This window comes from Ricinus communis, chromosome 4, assembly GCF_019578655.1.
Source record: "Ricinus communis isolate WT05 ecotype wild-type chromosome 4, ASM1957865v1, whole genome shotgun sequence".
Taxonomy (NCBI): domain Eukaryota; kingdom Viridiplantae; phylum Streptophyta; class Magnoliopsida; order Malpighiales; family Euphorbiaceae; genus Ricinus; species Ricinus communis.
Window position 1 is genome coordinate 10,305,299 of NC_063259.1, and position 6,612 is coordinate 10,311,910.

Below are 6,612 nucleotides of genomic sequence, written 5' to 3' on the forward strand. Positions count from 1 at the left end.
CGATCTTTGTTGGAAATTTTGATGAGAGTTTTGGAAATTTTGATTTCCTGATCCATAGGTAAGGTTAGGATGATCCCTATATCCTGGATTGTACATGTTTAAATAGGGATCATACTTCTAGTTTGGAAATCCTCCAACCATGTTAACTTGCTCATTAGAGTCCTCTTGAAGTGTTGGACACATGTCGGTTGGATGACTTGGATCGGTACAAATTCCATAAACTCTGGCTTTTGGTGCGTTTCTAAGGCCAATTGTTGAACAAGAGAGGTTAGTTTAGACAACTGAGTTTTGATAGAATTGCTCCTTACCTCATTCACTCTTCTTGGTGTTGAGTCTTGACCGAAGCCAAATTGTTGAGAGTTGGCAGCCATGATGGAGATCAATTCCCTAGCGGCTTGAGAAGTTTTGTTCACTATAGTGCCTTCACTAGCGGCATCCATCATTTTTCTCTCCATTTATTGGAGAGAAGGTGCTCGGTAATTCTATGTTGAAGGCAACTCGCGCATAATTTTTTGAACCGTTCCCAATATTCATGGAGAGTCTCCACATCTTTTTGCTTGATTCCACATATTTCCCTCCTTATACTTGTGACTCTTGAGGCGGGAAAGAACTTGTCAAGGAATGCTCTTGTCATATCCGTCCATGTGGTGATAGAACCGGATGGCAAATAGAATAGCCAATCCTTAGCTCTATCGGCCAATGAAAATGGAAATGCACGCATTTTGATTTGTTCTTCGGATACCCCTTGTGGTCTCATGCTCGAACACACCACATGAAATTCTTTCAAGTGTTTATGAGGATCTTCATTCTCAAGACTGCAAAAAGTAGGTAATAAATGTATCAAACCTGATTTTAGCTCAAAGGCTACCTCCAAATTGGGATATTGAATGCAAAGCGGTTGTTGGTCTACATTTTGTGCCGCCAATTCCCTTAGAGTTCTTCCTTGATTTTCCATGGTTTCTTCTAATTCAAAATCACTTGAAGAATCAACCAAGTCAAAATTTGTTTCCAATTCCAGAGGTGTAGAAGGCGAAGAAGATTTTGAACGACGTTCTTTAGTCTCCTTCCTTATTCTTTTTGCGGTTTTCTCAGTCTCAGGATCAAATTCAAATTTTCCTGTATGAGAAGAACGAGACATAAAAGAAATAAATCTAATTAAGGGACGCTAATCCCCCGGCAACGGCGCCAAAATTTGATGGGTGTCGAATCCAACAAAAATAAATTCCTATTCTTTAAAGAAAAACAACTTGTAAATAGTGACAAGTAGGGTCGAACCCACAGAGATTGGTAAGATTTATTTCTTTAACAAAATTCAAATAAAATTAGGGGGAATTTTAAGTTTGGAATCAAAACAAATTAAACTAAAAATCAATTAGAAGCAATAACAAAATTTGAGAAGATAAATCAATATGAGCAAACTCCAACCCAAGGTATAATCTTAGTTTTAATTCATTGAATTGATCATTAATGCAAATATAATTTCCAAATCCATTAATAAATTGGTGATAGTTATTGAGAAGCTTTAACAACCTAATTTCTCCTTAAATTTTCATTAATCAATGGAAGTCATTTGATTAATTCTCTTATTAAATAAACAACCCTAGAAAAGCTTCTAAGATTTAATTTACCAATAGCAATACAATTTAGAGAAATCCAATTCTAGCCAATAAATACATAAGATGAATTCATTTAGACTAGATCATGTATCCACATAACATGGGTATGTTATTATACCACTAATCATTAGAATAATTAAACAATTACGGATTTAATATTCTAATTTGGGATAGACTATCTTGAAAACTGAGTAATAGGCCTTTTTACATAATCAATAAAAATAGAATTCCTAATAGACATAGAAGATATATGAATATTAATAAATTTGAAAAAATAATGAAGAACAATTAAATCTACCAATTTATATGAATTCAAACCTTAATTAACCTTGAGTTGGAAAGAAAAGAGTTCAGCCACACATAATTGTTGTAGAGAAAATAAAACAAAGAAGAAAGCTAAAACAATGAATGAAAAATATTCGTCTCAGAGTTCGTCTCTTCTTAACACTAAAACTCCTAATATATATCTTCTTATTCCTCCAAATAGGAAAACTCACCCCATAAGAGATAGTAGAAGTTGTGTCTAAATAGGAATCCTTCATTCCTAAATAAACCTTAAGTAATAAGGAGTTTTAGTGAATAAACACTCTAAAAAATGAATTAAAAAGCCACATGGCAAATAATATCACTTTAAGCTTCTTTCCACAAAATTCAGATTTCTGGAAAACCCCATGGGCATGCTCTAACTGAAGAGATCTTCTGCCATCTTTTCTCCCTTTTATCCAAAACTCTCCAAAGCATCAATCTTTATGAAAACTCATCAAATATCATCCTTTTGGCTTCATGTTGCATCAAAACATTCTGTCTAACATAAAAATCAATAATCACATTTAAGATCCACAATTAAGCATAAATACTCAATAATAATAAAGAAAATATAATAATTAATATGCATAAAATGCACATTATCAATGATCCTTGTCATTAAAATGTCACTTATCGTTGCTCTTTGTGCATATACTAATTTTGAAAAAGTTAGTGAGTTTTTGATTTGTTGATTAATGATAAAAAGAAATATATTGAATCCTTTTTATTTGTGATTGATTTCATTTTTAGAATATTAGATTTTAATAATTTGATAAGAAGTGTAGTGATTTAGCTTCTAGTATTAGAGAATGTAGAGAAATAGATGACTGTAATTAATATTTTAACATACACCTAAAGTGTTTGTTCCTGAATAGTTTTGTTCTTTTGCTTTTAGAAAATTTTTAATGGGTGTGGAACTAATGGTTTGATATTGTATTCGAAACAATATATATCAAAATATATATATATATTATTTTTCATACAACTTTAAGAAGAGAAAAAATTTGTTTGTAATTTTATTATTTTAATACGCTAGAGACTTTTATGTGCAGTGATACAAACATTATTGTTTCTTTTCATTTCGATATTAGAAATATACAGTAAGAATGAGAAGCATAACGAATTTGTAAGACGATCAAAGGAAGAGTAAATTGATTATTATACAACTAGCAAAGAGAGGAGATGACATGAGGAATTAATTCATGACTTTCTCGCTAGTTATTCAATTTAATTCGATTTTTTTTTTTGTGATGGTGCTACCCATATATGGACAAATAATGAAATGACCATTTGAGTTGGCTAATAAATTGGATTAAATGAGATTATATTTTGCACTGATGATGTTTGATAATATGCTTATTCTAAGAAATTGGCTACACTTTTTGAATAGTAGCCAAGCTTACAGAGGCATATATACTAAAGGTACAAGCTCAAACCAAATATAGTTTCAGCTACTATTTATATTCTATATATAGCAAATTTACATGAAACATTTATTAAAGTCTATAAAATATATACGATTTACTGTAATTTTTGCTTATATTTTTCTAAAGATATAAATATAGTAAGTGCATTATATATAAGGAACATATATTAAAATAAATTGAATGTATTCCATAATATTGAATGAACACTGATATTATATCATTTGCTACTGGAAAAAATAAATTTTGGAATAAAAATATATTAAACAAATTAAAAATTTGATTAAGAATTATTTAACATATACTTAACATATAGCTAACATATATATTTTATATCTAATATATTATAAAATAAGTATAATATATATTATTTTTTAAATGTGTATCCTTTTATTTTTATAAGTATGGAGCGTATACCATTTTCGCCTACTAGTGGCCCTCTTTCTAAAAATTATAATTATTTAAAGTAAACCATAAATATATGCAATGGATACTAAAATGAGTATAAATTATACCAATTTTTAAAGTTTACCATTTTAGTTTTCTATATTATATATATATATGTATATATATATATTAAAATATTTCAGATATCAATTATATATTTAATATATTACATATTTTGTTGAATGGATATCATTTGCTTCTATTTTTTTAATTATATTATGTTATAAGTGTACAAAATATTTAATAATTTCATAGAATAAAAAAATAATTTCATAATGATATTTCTTAATATTTAATAATAGTGAGAGTTATTATATATAAACTCTAACTAAATCAATCAATTAAAACTAGTAATATATCAATTGCTATTAGAAGAAATAATTTTTAAAATTAAAATATTTAATTAAATAAATTAGAATTTTGATTAATATCAATCTAACATATACCTAATATAGTACATTTATAAAAAAAAATTCTCTCTATAATGATTTTTTAAAAATTCTTTTTAAATAAAATTGACTTATATGTAAAATAAATTATATTATTAATAAATTCAGCATGATTTAAATTCAATTTGTAATTTAACATTAATGATTCATAATACTTTTTAAAAATATTCAAATTTTTGTTAACATACCTTTTGCGTATATAAGTATACCGTTTTCTATATTTTTACAGAAAACATATACCACCTTTTTTTGTAATGATATTAATTTATCAATTATAACTTAATTTTGACTAAAATAATTAAAGATCTATCTAAAAACTAAAATTGTTGATGAAATTATTGATATTTTATATATATATATATTTGAATGAATGAAAACTGAACTCTTAGATTTGATTTTTTTACTTAAATGATTGGTTTTATTTTTGAAATTATTTATGTCTACTTTTTTTTTCTTTCTACTTAAGAAGGTTGCCTAACATGGAAAAGGGAGAGAAATAGAGAGACTTTTTGAGAGGATAGGGATGGCAGTATTGAAAGAGTTGGAGCTGGTGTGATATCCACAGTTCTTACACATATTCTTTAAAAAACTTTTAAGTTTTTAATATTTTTGAAAAAAAAAATTTTTACAATAAAAATAATAAATTTACCTTTTTACGATATTTATGAAAAATTCTCTAGATCATATAGTCCTTTTACATATTTGTTTTACGGTCATTGTGGGATGAAAACTGAATTATGTATATTTAGGTATTGGATTTTATTCGAAATTAATAAAATTGATTTGAAAAATATATAATTAGATTTCGATAAATTCATATTTAATTTTTTGTACATGTGATGGGTTAAAATAGAATTGAGTTTTTATTCATAGATACCCATTTAATATTAATATATTACTTATATCTTTAATTTAATTGATTTAAATTTTATTAATTTTTTTATTTAATTAATATTTTTATTTCATTTGAATAAGTTCTTTATTAATTTAATTCTTATCTTTTGATTTCATGAATATTTATACATTAAATAATTTTATTCAACGAGTAGCCATTTATCACTCAAATTTATTTATATAAACTGATTTCTAGCATAATGATATATGTTACTTGGTTAATACCGTAAAATATATTTATGAATATAATATAGTAATTGAATTGGGATAGATTTTAGGTAATTTACAACTATTATTGTTAGACTTTATTAACTATAATAATAATCTCTAAATCATTCACGAAAAACATGCAAATCATAAATATCAAAATTAAATTCTAATACCTAAAATTATCATGCCATAATTATTGAAGAAGTTTAGCTATAAATATTTGTCTCTATTATGAAAATTAATTTTTTTTTTTACGGAATGAATAATGGACGATGCCTGAAATAATAGGTATAGCATTTTTTAGCCAAACCTTTGAATTTCTTGAGATCTCATGCCTTCTATCTCTGATGGGTAGAGAAAAGAAGTTACCATATGATTTAAAGTATTAGGAACCAAAACCTAAGAGTTACTATATTTTGACCTAATAGGACTCCATTAAGCCTATATGGGGTAGAAAATAGTATCCATCCATTTAACCCATATACCCTAATCTAGAAGTCTCTAGGCTCTACATAAATGAATCACTTTAAATAAGTCCACTGATAAAATAGTTATTAATATAACTGTTATTAAATATATAAACCCATATGATAGAGATTAGAATCCTAACAATCTTCCACTTGGGCTATATATGAAACTTGAAACAATTATATCAAAATTCCTTATTAGTATATTGTCTTGCTATTAATTTAGATTTCCCTTTAGGTACTATCTGATCCATTTTCTCTATCAATATAAGATTATACCGCTTTTGTGGATATTAAAAGAAATGAAAAGGAAGTAGAGAGGAGAACTGGTATGTTGAATTGAGGTATGCTTGAGGACAAGCATAAATTAGGTGTGGGAAAATTTGATAGATCATAAATAGTTATACTTATTATGTTTAATTCCTTTACATTTTGATTGGGTAATGTGCTTAATTATGGAAATTGTGTTTATTCTAATCTAGGTGGTGAAATATCAAGGATTGAGTGGAATCCAACCTAAAGACAATGTTTTAAAGCATCACTTGTCAAAAATTAAGTTTTTTGGAGGAAGAGCAAAAATTAATACAGAAGGTCATTTTCAATAAGGCATGACCACGCCTTACAATCCGTGAGCTGCTGGAATCTGTAGAAGAGAATTTTGAATTTTCAAGTTAAATTCGTGGTGGACCCACTTTTATGTTATTTCTTAATTTTGGAAGTGTTGGATAAAGAAAACTGACTCCCATACTATTTAGGATTTTATTTGTTTAGATTACCCTTTATCTTATCCTTCCTTATA

The 6,612-nt window shown here is 26.8% G+C and overlaps 1 non-coding gene across 1 annotated transcript; it reads left to right on the forward strand.

Moving 5' to 3' along the window:
* Positions 1 to 479: 479 nt before the first annotated feature.
* Positions 480 to 586, forward strand: LOC112536211. Its single transcript, XR_003080261.1, has one exon. It is a non-coding gene; the product is annotated as a small nucleolar RNA R71 (small nucleolar RNA).
* Positions 587 to 6,612: the final 6,026 nt, after the last annotated feature.